The following is a 13,875-nucleotide window of genomic DNA, read 5'->3' on the forward strand; positions in this document are numbered from 1 at the left end:
GGTAGGAGGGTAGATTAAGGGAAGGATTAGTCCTAAGCAAACTCTATGGATGTTCAAAAATATTTATTCTTTTTTTTTTGAGGTGGCAAAAAATGAGAATGTGAGGGGGTGCCCCTTGGTATATGGAAGAGAATCAACCACATGACTCTCACATCTTGAAATGCATGGTATATGATTTAAAGATGGACATAGGGGAGTGAAAAAGCTGAACTTTGCTCCCCTCTACTGTTGTGAGTTATATGGACAGTGGAAGTCCAAATGAAAAGAGGGTTCTACCGCGTGTTTTCCTTTGAGGAGAATCTAAACCACAAGGTGGCACTATGCATTTGAAATGGACTGTGTAAAACCCTGTGGAAGACATGAATTCCACTAGAATGTCAGAATGTTGTCCTCCTGGCAACCCTGAGTTCAATTTCCTGAGGAACTGAGGGAAGTTTATTGGCTCCCGTGAGTGCTTTAAGTGTTTTCTTTAAGTTTTTAATGGATGCCTGTGAGTCTTTTGTGGCTTTTGCATTTTCTGTGGGTAAATAAAGGCTGTCCTCTACCCAATATGCATTTATTACCTCAAATACTTATATCTGAGCTGAGAGTTCTGTTACTCATACTTGAGAAAACCTAGACGTGAACATCTACAAATATTTTCTAAGGGAAATCCTAGGTGGGAATGTAATGAGACAAAAAAAGACACTGATCTTTTACAGTCTGCCCAGTCCATGTGAGTCCAGAGCTTGGGAGGCCCTGGGCCACAGGTTACATTATATAACAGTTATTCTCAAAGTTTGGTACTAAAAACCTCTGGGGGTCCCTAAAACTCTTTCAGAGGGTTTAAGAAGTCAAAACTATTGTCATAACAATACTAACATGTTTTAATTTCTAATAAGGTAAATATCAATAGATACAACCTACATAAACAAAAGGCCACTGAAGGGTCTTTAATAATTTTTTTGTTTTGCTTCTTTTGGTGAGGTGATCGGAGTTAAGTGACTTGCCCAGGGTCATACACCTAGTGAGTATTAAGTGTCTGAGGCTAGATTTGAACTCAAGTCCTCCTGACTCCACGGCCAGAGCTCTATTCACTTCGCCACTTAGCTGCCCCCATCTTTGATAATTTTTAAGAGTCTAGGGGCAGCTAAGTGGTACAGTGGATAGAGCACCGGCCCTAAAGTCAGGAGGACCTGAGTTCAAATCCAGCCTCAGATCAAACACTCGACATTTAGTAGCTGTATAACCCTGGGCAAGTCACTTAACCCCAATTGCCTTTAAAAAAAAAAGTCTAAAGGGGTCTTGGAACCAAAAAGTTTGAAAACTACTAAGAATATTTCTAGGTCTCCCCAATCCTTAAGCATTTATTAAGCACCTACTATGTATCAGGCCCTGTGCTAAGCACTTTGCAATTATTATCTCATGATATCCTTATAGCAACTCTGATAAGTAGGTGCTACCTTTTTTACAGATGAGGAAACTGAGGCAGATAGAGGTTGAGTGACTTGTCCAGGGTCACAAAACTACTAAGTGTCTGCAGCCAGATTTGAACTCAGGTATTGCTGACTCCAGGCCCAGTCAGGCCCAGTGCCTATATACTGTGCCCCCTAGCTGCCACCTTCACTTCTACCATCAATTGCCTCAAGCTCTTGACCTATAACTTTCCTCTTTCACAGACTCCTAGAAAAAACCCTTTACACTTGCTGCCTCCCCCCACTCATTTCTTAATCCATTACAACCTACCTTCTAACCCCACTACTCAACTGAAACAGCTTTCTCCAAGATTACCAACAATCTCTTAATTGCTAAATTCAATATATTTTTCTCTGGCTTTATCCTTACTGATTTCTCTGCAGCTTTTGATTCTTGACTACCTAATCCTCCTGGATACTGTCTCCTGCCTGGGCCTTTCTGACATTGCTTTCATAGTTCTATTCTTCCTCCTGTTCAGTCTCCTTTACTGGATCAGTATGCATTTCCCATGTCCTAAACATGAGTGTCCCCCAAGACTCCATCAAAGTCCTTCTGTTCTCTATATTGCCTCTAATGGAGATCTCATTCACTGCTATATCAGTTCACTTACTGCTATGCAGATTACTACCAAATCAACATGTTCAGCCTACATGTGTCTCCTGAGCTTTCTGTCCTTCTGTCCTGAGCTTTTCCATTCTAACTGCTTATTAGATACGTCCAGTGGATATCCTATCCACATCTCAAAGTCCACATGTCCAAACCAGAACTCATTATCTTCCCTCCCTAAACCTGCCCTGTATCCAAACTTCCTGATTTCCACCATCTTTCTGGTACCATTGGTCCAAAACCTCAATCTCACTCACTTGCACATCTTCATGCTCCCTTACTCCCCCCTCTCTAAACTGTTGCCAAATCTTGTCCATTCTACTTCCACACAATCTTTTGCATTCATCCCCTTTTCTCCTCTCTCATGGCTACTACCCTAGTTCAGTTCCTCTTACACAGATGATTGTAATAGCCTCCTAAGCAATCTCACTGCCTCTAGTCTCTGCCCTCAGCAGCCTATTCTTCACATAGGGGCCAAAAGAATCTTCCAAAAACACAGATCTAATTATGTCTCTCCTCTGCTAAAGAATTTCAATAGCTCTCTGATACACCTTAAAAAACAACATCAACAACGACAAAAACAAACACATTTCTTAGCCTGGAATTTAAGGCTGTTTATAATCTGGCTCCGCCCTACGTTTTCAGTCAGTTCACATTACTACCCTTCATGCACATTACATCCTAGCTAAAACAGCCTCTTTGCTATTTCTTAAACTCAACATTCCATTTCTTGTCCTTGTCCCTTTGCGTAGACAATTTCCCACACTTGGAAGCTCTCCCAGTTCACCTTACCCTCCAAAGGCTGAGCTTATGTATTATAGCAAGTCTTTCCTAAAATCTCTAGTTGTAATGCTCTCTCTTTTCTCAAATTATTTTGTGATTCCTTGTCTGTTACATGTTATATCTGCATGGGATGGTAGGACACACAAGTAGTAGAGACAGAACTGAATGCAGGTCCTCTTGTGAATTCTAGACCACACATTCTAGATGTCATCCTTTCTCTTCCATCCTTCTCTATCCTAACCCATCCAGAGAAGCTGCTGATAGATATCTAGAAAAGATAGAGTCCCTGATTATCTTCCCCACACTTCTTGAATTGAATCCTACCCATCCTTCAAGCCCAACTCAAGTCTCATATCCTCAATGCAATCTTCTCCATATGCAGCGACCTATTCTCTCCTCGGTAATTCTAATCTATTTATTATCTACCAGTCATTTGGCAATTACGTCCCTAACATTTACCCTGTTTCATGTGTATTTAGCTTATCTTTCCAGCTAGAGGACCTAGATGTAGTGGGGGCTTAAGAAGTTTGTGCTGAATGAATGAATGAATTGTAAGTTCTGAGAAGCAGGACCACGTACAATTTTGTACCCCTCATCACACCTAGGAGTGGTTCAGTGAACGTTTGCTACTTACTACCTGTGTGGTCTTAGGGCCTCAGTTTAAGCTTTAGTAGCTTAAAACAGCACTGGGACATTCAGAACATCCTATATACAAAATGAAGAGATTGTATTAGATGAATCTGTGAGCTCCCTTCCAGCTGTAAAATCTATGATTCTATGATTGACTGGTCTCCTTTCTTCCCTCCTCTTCTTACACTGAGGTCTCCTTTCTTGCTTAGTTCTCAATGGCACTATTAATCCTAAACACAGACATTTAGCTGATATGGTATGATTCCCCTCCAGGCTGCACTCCAGACTTCTTCCACCATGCCTCAGAAACCTCTTCATCCTGGAAGCTCACTCCAACCCTGGAATTCACAAATTGGAAGTACCCTTGACCCAGATTCCTCTCTCTCCTATTGGATGGCTCCTCCTAGAACCTCCATTTAAGGAGGATGCCAGGCCAGCCTTGTCTTCCTTCCACTCCAGGCTGCACTGAGATTTTCTTAACCATGCTTCTGGCCTTGGGTACCCTCCCTTTCGGCTTCCTTTCATGTGTTGTCTTTCCTCTTTAGAATGTAACCTCCTTAAAGGCAGGGACTGCATTTCAGCTTGTAATTGTATTCCCAGTGCTTAGGGCAGGGTTTGTGAACTGACTGATGATTTCAGGATACAAAAAAGGCCTCCCCGTATCTCTCTCCCCTACCTCCACCATAGCTCTACCTGGTTTAAATCTCCTACCATGAGAGTCAGAGTTAGAACGGGCTGGAGGTGTCTCTTCCTTTACGCCATAAGTTTCAGCCCCTAGTGGTTGTGTTCCTCCCAACTTTAGGTAACAGCAACCAGTTCTAGTCAACCACTTAACATGAACTAGCTTTTACAAAGGGATATTTACTTTGAAGATACAAGAAGAACAAAAATGCAAATGTTTCCTACCCTTCCACCCAGCAACTCAGGAGGGAACAATCTCCTCTATCCTACTTTGTCTCTGAGGAAAGCCAGTTCAAACTTAGCTCAGTTCCTACCTAACATGGTTCACACAAAGTTCACATCCAGATTCGGCATGACTGACAGAAGAGTCCTCGACTTAACTACCACTGGGTTAGGTCCCAAAGGTCAGCCATGAAGGTCACTCCTTGTTCCTTGGGTCCTCAGTGTTGAGCTGGCTGAAAACCCATTGGGATAACGGGATGCCCAGGAAAAGTCAAACCAAGCACAGGACAGCTAAGAAAAAAAAAAAAAGAACCAAGGCTAGTTCCTTGTTGAAAGCACTCCCAGTTCTAGGTATGTGGTCTTTTTTTAAATTTTTAATAAAAAGCCTTCTTTTAACCATTGAATTAGACCAGAACTAGTAACAGACTGTCTACACATGCTCCAAAGTCTCTCCAAGATTCTCCCATTACACTTTGTCATGACTCTCCCTGAAACAGGCCTTCTGAGAGAATGCAGGGAAATTTACATTTGCAAAATATGATGATGTATTCTGTGAATAAAACAGTGCCCCTTTATATATGCAAAAGTCCAGTGATTCTAAAATCATAAAGTATGACTGTAAAGAAATGAAACCAAGAAATTACCACAGCTTTTTAATCCAAAAGAGTACTGATCCCTTCCAAACAAATGTTAAATGTACTTTGTAAATGTCAGATTTTAACAATATCCTTGAGAGACTACATATTCATTCCATTTTTTAGAATATTAGCTCCTCTTTGGGAATTGTCTTTAGAGCATAGGTTGCCTTCTCTTTTTTCCCCACTTAATAGTATTTTATTTTTTCCTAACTACATGAAAAGATAGTTTAACATTCATTTTTGTAAGATTTTGAGCTCCAAATTTTTCTCTCTCCCTCTCTTCCCTCCCCCCTCCCCAAGACAGCAAGCAATCTGATATATATACAATCATGTTAAACATATTTCCACATCAGAACAAAAGGGAAAACCCACGAAAAAGAAAAAAAAGTGAAAATAGCAATGCTTTGTTTTGCATTCAGACTCCATAGATGTCCTTCTCTCTGGATGTGGATAGCATTTTCCATCATGAGTCTTTTGGAATTGTCTTGGATCATTGTATTGCTGAGAAGAGCTAAGTCTATCATAGTTGATCATCACACAATATTGCTATTACTTTGTACAATAGTTCTGCTTCACTCAGCATCAGTTCATGTAAGTCTTTCCAGGCTTTTTTTTTTAATCTACCTGTTAATCATTTCTTATAGCACAACAGTATTCCACTATATTCATATACCACAATGTGTTCAGGCATTCCCCAATTGATGGGCATCCCCACAATTTCCAATTCTTTGCCACCACATTCATAGCTGCTATGAATATTTTTGCACATGTGGGTGTCTTTTCCCTTTTTTATGATCTATTTGAGATACAGGCCTACTAGTGGTATTGCTGGATCAAAGGGTAGGCACATTTTGATTGTCCTTTGGGCATAATTCCAAATTGCTCTCCAGAATGGTTGGATCAGTTCACAATTCTACCAACAATGCATTGGTGTTCCAGTTTTCCCACATTTCCAACATTTATCATTGTCCTTTTCTGTCATATAAGCCAATCTGATAGGTGTGAGATGGTGCCTCAGAGTTGTTTTAATTTGCATTTCTCTAATCAATAGTGATTTAAAGCATTTTTTCATATGACTATAGATAGCTTTAATTTTTTCATCTATAAACTGCCTGTTCATATCCTTTCATATCTTTCACATCCTCTCATATCATAAATTGCCATATCCTTTGACCATTTATCAATTGGGCAATGGCTTGTATTCTTATAAATTTGATTCAGTTCTCTATATATTTGAGAAATGAGGCCTTTATCAGAAACACTGGCTGTAAAAATTGTTTCCCAGCTTTCTGCTTTCCTTCTCATCTTGGTTGCATTGGTTTTGTTTGTGTAAAAATTTTTTAATTTAATGTAATCAAAATTATCCATTTTGCATTTCATATGTTCTCTGTCTCTTGTTTGATCATAAATTTGGTCATCTTCTCCATAGATCTGAAAGGTAAACTATTCCTTGCTCTCCTAATTTGCTTATGGTATCTTTTATGTCTAAATCATGTACCCATTTCAAGCTTATCTTGATATAGGGCATGAAATGTTGGTCTATGCTTAGTTTCTGCCATACTATTTTCCAGTTTTCCCAGCAGTTTTTGTCAAATAGTGAGTTCTTATCCCACAAGCTGGAGTCTTTGGGTTTATCAAACAGTAAATTACTATAGTCATTTACAACTGTGTCTTGCATACCTAACCTATTCCACTGATCCACCACTCTGTTTCTTAGCAGTATCAAATAGTTTTAATGATTTCTGCTTTATAATATAGTTTTAAATCTAGTAAGGGCAGGCCACCTTCCCTTGCGTTTTTTTCATTAAATCCCTTGATATTCTTTTTTGTTCTTCCAGATGAATTTTGTTATTCTTTTTCTAGCTCTATAAAATAATTTTTGGTAGTTTGATTGGTATGGCACTGAATAAGTAAATTAATTTAGGTAGAATCGTCATTTGTATTATATTAGATCAGCCTACTCATGGCAATTGATATTTTTCCAATTGTTTAGATCTCACTTTATTTGTGTGAAAAGTGTTTTATAATTGTGTTCATATATTTCCTGGGTTTGTCTTGGCAGGTAGACTCCCAAATATTTTATATTGTCTGCAGTTATTTTAAATGGAATTTCTCTATCTCTTGCTGCTGGGCTCTGTTAGTAATATACAGAAATGCTGATGATTTATGTGGGTTTATTTTATATCCTACAATTTTGCTAAAGTTAATTGTTTCAAGTAGTTTTTAGTTGACTCTCTAGGATTCTCTGAATGTACCATGAAAAAAGTGATAGTTTTGTTCCCTCATTGCCTATTCTAATTCCTTCTATTTCTTTTTCTTCTCTTATTGCTAAAGCTAACATTTCTAGTACAATATTGAATTATGGTGATAATCAGCATAGAGGATGCCTTCTCTTGAATAATCCTTTTAGTGAAAATCTTTATCTTTTGAGAGTAAATTAGATTTTCAGAAATGACCCAAAGTTAATCACCACTAAGTCTGGTGGAACATCAAAGGATTAAACCAGGCAATTTATCATTTTGTCTTCAAAAGTTAACTTTTTTTGAAAAGTGGTCATTAGTTGAAGCCTTGGCCTTCCTTACTCCATGGGTTACCATTCCTATAAAGAGGTTGTTACCTAGTTGCTTACTAGTTACTAGGTTATTAACTAGTCTACTGGTGATGAGCCTCTCTGTTCTTAGGCAGGTTGGTCCTCAGCAGATTCAACCTTGCTGGGACTGTACATTTTGGGGGGCTTATCTTCAGCTTGATTAAAAACCACTAAAGGAAATTGTGGGCCCATGGAATAACCCCAAGGGCTCTGCAATCAGCTAATCAGAGGGTAAGATGAGTTGCATCTTACCAGGAGTATGCATGAGCCAGCTTGGGCTAGAGAAAACCTGTTAAAATTTTAGTGTAACCATTTACTCTTGGGAAATCAACAAACTACAAATCAGAGTTTGATTTATTATTTTGCTGATTGTCTAGACTCCAGACTTTTAAAAGTAATGGGAAAAATGTTAATAATGCAGCTTAAACTTAAAAGTGTTTCATGTGCACTGTCTCCCCCCCACAGACACACACCCAGAGAGTTCTTAAATATTTGCCAGCACAAAATACCCCTACATCCTAGACTTCCTGAGAAAACCAATCATCCCCACTCCTCTTTTAGGGGAGTAAGGGATGAGCAGGTACAGAGGAATTTCTTGATCTACATTTCAGATCTTTTTCTTTTTCTTTTTTTTAAATTTCAGATCTTGTCACATTATCTGTTCCCCCAAATCCACCCTTCTTCCAAACTTATCTATTTCTGTTGAGAGAACCACCATTCTTCTAATCACCCACTTCAAAAACCTAGGTTGTCATCCTCAGCTTCTCACTTTCACTTACTCTACATATCCAAGCAGTTGCCAAATCTATCATCACAGCATTTCTCCACTTGCATAGCCACCATCCTAGCTTGGGTGCTCAAATTGTCTCTCCCTTAGAGTATTGTTGTTATTGTGGCTCAGTTGTGTCCGGCTCTTCATGACTCCATTTGGGTTTTCTGGGGAAAGATACTGGAGTGGTTTGCCATTTCCTTCTCCAGCTCATTTTAAAGATGAAGAAACAGAGATGAACATAAGTGACTTGCCCAGGGCCACACAGCTAGTAAGTGTCTGAGGCCAGATTTGAACTCAGGAAGATGACTCTTCCTGACTCTAGGCCTGGCACTCCATCCATTACATGTACCACCTAGCTGCCTTAGACCACTACAATAGCCTTATAAGTATTTTCCTGTCTCAAGTCTCTCCCCATTCAAATCCATCCTCCATATTACCTACCAAAGTGAATTTCCTGAAGTATAGCTCTGACCATCCCCTTCCCCTCAATAAATTCCACAGGTATTCTCTACTACTCCTAAGAGACCATATACACTCCTGTTTGGCATTTAAAACTCTTTACCACTTGGCCCCAACCTTTGTTTCCAGTCTTATTATGCATTACTCTAATTCCTGTACTCTCCTGTCTAGCCAAAGTCACCTCTCTCATGCAAAAAGACAAGTAAATTATCCATATCCCAATAGGAAATTAAGGTCTCATATCATCCATTAAGCAGAACTATGTAAAGAAAGAGGAACAGATTTATACAGAAAACTTTCTCCTGAGTTGAAAGTGGAGATGATTCACTTTTGTTGGTTATTTTTATATTTTATATGGTTAAAAACAAGACTCCAACCAAAAAGCTGTTAGATTCATTGACTATTATGACCTATTTTGTGGTACAGTATATCTTTAAAATAAAAAAAAACTTTGAAAAAGAAATTCACCTGTTTACCTAGCTGTAATGAACAAATAACTGAATAATTAATTACTAACACAATTATTACTTATAAGTCTACCCTATCCATCAGGACACACACAGGGGTTTTTCAAAAGTAAAGAAGGGTCAGCTAGGCAGTGTATCTGACCCTGGATTCAGGAGGACCTGAGTTCAAATCCAGCCTCAGACACATAACACTTACTAGCTGTATGACCCTGGGCAAGTCATTTAACCCCATTGCCTAGCCAAAAAAAAAAAAAGGAAAGAAGCATACTCAAACATATTGCTCCAAAGAGCAAAAAGGGGTTTTTTTGTACTACTAATAAAAAATTATATTTAAAATATTGTTTATTCCTATATCAGCCTTTGAAATTTCTATTTTGTATGTTTTATATAATATACATGATATATTGTATGATAATACCATATATTATTTATTAACATACATATTAGGGGTATGTGCTAGACATTAGTTTGCTAACAGTGATGTCTCATCCAAAAATTTGGAGACCTCTATGCTTGAGCTGACTATTCGTAGCATGTATGTATGCATAGCTTTGGAGAACCACAGGTCACCTCCACACCATGATAAGGCACCAAATCTGGGGAGCATCAAATGAGAACACAGACAATAATTATGCAGGATGAGAAGACCTAGAGCACCCATGATTTGAACCATTGGAGGGAGTACACATGCCAGTGAGATCAGAAATCCATGTAAGCAGGAGACTGATTTGGTGATGCTTTTTATTTGTTTCCCAGCCCATTTCTTCTCCAACACTTTTTCCCCCTTTGCTTTGCTTTTCCTTAAGTGTTTTCTTAGTAAATTGGTCTTGAAGAACCTGGGTCCCTGTTTTCTAAATTGCTCCATATTACCTCCCTCCTTATAGAGTCCTCACACAAAGCTGGAGTATTGAACAACCAGTATTTCTAAGAGCTATGTGATTGACTGCACATGTATAACGTGTATCAGATTGCTTGCCATGTTGGGGGGGGGAAACAGAGGAGAGAGAAAAATGTGGAAATCAAAATCTTATAAAAAATGAAAATTGTTTTTACATGTAATTGGGAAAAAATAAAATATTATTTACATAAAAAAGAGCTGTCATCCTGGGCAAATCACTTAACCTCTGTTTGCCTCAGTTTCTTCATATGTAAAATGGGGATCATAATAGTTGTTGTGAGGATCAAATGATAATTGTAAAGCACTTAGCACAGAGCCTGGTACATAGTAAGCTCTATTAATGTTAGTTATTATTATTTCCCCACCTCCATTCCTTCTTGCACACACTATTTTCTATGCCTGGAATAACTTCTTCCACCTACCCCAAACTTTGAAATCTTAGCTATCCTTACCACCTCCTCCAGAAAGCCTTCCGGATTCCCTAAGTCATTAATAGCACTTTCCCCTCAAGAATCCACTTAACACTTTTCCTGCAATTCCTCTAGGTACCTACCAAGTGCTATTTTTTAAAAAACTATGGTTATTTATTTATGTCTCATATGTTCATACCTCCAGGATGGTAGAAACTGTTACCCAGCTTTATGCTCTACAAACCAGTGGTTGCCTTACAGAGAGGGTACTCAATAAATGCTTAGTAAATGGAATTAAATTATAGGAGGCAGGTAAAGGGGAGAATTAGTCTGTGAAGAAATGATACATATTCCCTAATGTAATAAATTGCATATTATATGAAAACTCAAAACTGATAAAGAGCTCACGTTTCTGCTTTGAAAACCAATCGAAATGGAGCCTTGGGGGGGAAAAAATGGGCCCTTTTCCCAATCAGGCAAGAAAGAGGTCTAGGGAGTGGGGAAGAGGAAAAGCTTATATCGAATTTTTTTTCTTTTCATTTGGTTCCCTTGAAAGAACAGGCTTCTAATTTGGTTACTGTCTCTATTTCTCTTTGTGCCTCTATGTAGCTTCTTAAGGCCCGATTTTTATTTCTTTGTCTCTCCCTTTTCTCAGGTCTGGAAAATCCTTGTTCTCAGAGGAAAGGAGTAGGAGGGGAATTGGAGGATGGTGAGAGGGGGAGGAGGAGAACAGACATCTCAGCAGCTCTGGCTGCGGGGGCGGTTGTGGCCGAAGGTGGAGCCTGACAATTCATTGATTTTGAAAAATAACTTAAAATCCACACATAAGAACCCAGAGACACAAACACTCCCTGGGACAAAGACACGCATCTAGAACACACAAATTCACTTGGACAGCGACACACAGTATCAACTTAGAAAGATACACAGTCACACTCGCATACACTCACGATCACCTTCCACGCCAAGTAATTCTCAGCAGTCTCCTACCCGCCACAATTTACCCCCTCGGTAGGTACAACCTACCACCTCAGGGGGTGCGGTGGGGGGAGACGCTCCTGCCTTTTCTTTGGGTAGTTCAAGGACTTAACAGCTCTCACCCTCCCTACCCAACTGCCCTCTTGCCCCACATCAGCTGCGAGGCCGGGAATGCAGAGGGCGAGGGAAGTAGGAACCGGCTCCACCTTCTGCCTCCGTCTCCCAGACCAGGTCCCGTCCCAGTCTCCTCCTTCGCCCCTGCACCGAGTCCCCGACTCAGGTCTCCTTCCTCCTTGCTCCTGGCTCTCCCTCCGGACCCAGGGGCTCGGCGCCTCCAGAGGGCGTCCGGGTGGGAGGGAGGGAGGCAGGGAGGGGGCGCCGAGAGCCCGAGGCAGCGGGGGTGGAAGGATGTGCGTCATGGGGAGCGTGGGCAGGAAGGGGGGCACGTGGAAACCCGGGGCCGGTGGCTGGCAGCTCAGGCCCCAAAAATAACCCGAGGGGTGGGGGAGGGTCCACCTACGCACGCGCCCGGGCTGGCGTTCCAGGGAGCCCCCCCCCACCCTCTTGAGGGCAGCCACCAGCAGACGGACACAGCTCCCTCCGCCTCATGCTGCTAGCCCTGTGGTTTGGAGAGGGAGAAGGGGGCAATCTTATTTGCTCAAGTCTCACCCCCGGCCCTACAGGAAATGCCCCAACCTCCAGGGAATGTAGACCCAGCGAAAGCAGAGAGAGCGCACCCGGGTGCCTCTAACCCTCACCGGCACACCGCCCACCCGTCGGTTTCAAGTGTTGCGTGGATGCTACTGAGAACTAGGGCATGTGGAATTCGAGTCTGGGGGCTTTGAAGCTGGGGAAAGGACTTTCCTGGTTGTTTGCCTCTCCTCGTTGCTTCCCCCCTCATCTTCGGGTCTTGAACAGTGGGGTGGGGTGTGTAGCCCCCCCCCCCTTTTCCCCCCCTTTCCAGCCGTGGGAGTGAGTGTAATGAAAACCATATGGAGCTGAGAGAAATGGGGGAGGTGGGGGGTTAGCGGGTAGAGAACACTAGCTAGATAAAGGCGGTTCTTTGAAATTGCTCCACCCCTAAAATTCTCCTATAGACTACCCCATATAGAAAACTTCACACATTATTTTCTGACATATAGCTGTTCTCTGTCACAGTGTTCTCTTCGTTTAAAGGCCCCCGAGATGCCCTCGGTGGAGAGAGCCTTAGTTCTTAGTATCCTCCAGGATATGACTTTTCTGGTGAAAAACAGCCAAGCTGAAGTTTGCCCCAAGGAAAATAAGCTAGAAGTGATGAGTAAAAAGGAAGCTGGATTGGGGGGAGGGGGGGTTACTGTCCGAAGTGTAAGAACCCAGAGGCTCACAATAGCAAACCGATCGTTTACCCTATGAAGTAGCAAACTGGTATCCATCAGAAAACGTAAACAAATTTATTTGGTAGGTCCTAGAATTATCAATACACACTCTGCCGATTTCTATCACCGTATTACATCAAACATCACTGGAAATCTCAAAGACAGAATGACAGGGTGAGGTTGTATGTAGTCAGTAGCATCTCTAAGGGTGACGGAGAATCTTTAAGCCCTGGTCTAAAATTACCTTCTGGTTTCAGAGATAATATCGTAAATTCAGACCTGGAAGGAGCACATAGCAGTTGTTTCCTTCAACCTGCTAGTTGGTTGTTTTTTTTTTTCAATAGATGTGAAAATTATACTTTTCTTTTTTAATGGAGGAGGAAACTGAGGCCCAGGGAGAGGTAGAGGATCTGCCCGAGGTCATACGGCCAGTAAGCGCCAGAGGAAAGATTCGAACTAATGACCTCTAATCCAAAATCAGAACGCTTCCCACTACAAAGGTAGGGGAGGTAGAAGATGGGGTGACCGGATGAGTTTCCGACAGGACAAATTTACTGTCCCAGGAGACCCTTTCCAGAAATACCGTCTCACGTACAGACTTCGAGTCCCTCTCTTCATCCTTCTTCCCAGTTATGCCACTAAGACTAGAAGGCCTAGGAACCAAGGGGCCTGGCTTGTAGGGAGCTGGTGTGACTCTGCATGTGTCTCTCTATGTGTGGTTGTGTTTGTGTAGCTGTCTCTGTGCGTACCTGTGCGTGGTAGTGGAACTCCATTCCCAGGTTGGCAGGGTCTGGGAAGCTGGAGTTGGGGGGCAGGGATGGATGCCTGCCTGGGCATTCACGTGGGAGCGAGGGCGGAGAGAAGGAGGGTTTTGCATCCGGAGTGGGCAGCAGAGAAAGCTTCTAGCCCCGCCCTTGAGGTCTTAGCCCGC

This window comes from Phascolarctos cinereus, unplaced genomic scaffold (assembly GCF_003287225.1).
Source record: "Phascolarctos cinereus isolate Bilbo 61053 unplaced genomic scaffold, phaCin_HiC Scaffold_1;HRSCAF=81, whole genome shotgun sequence".
Lineage (NCBI taxonomy): Eukaryota > Metazoa > Chordata > Mammalia > Diprotodontia > Phascolarctidae > Phascolarctos > Phascolarctos cinereus.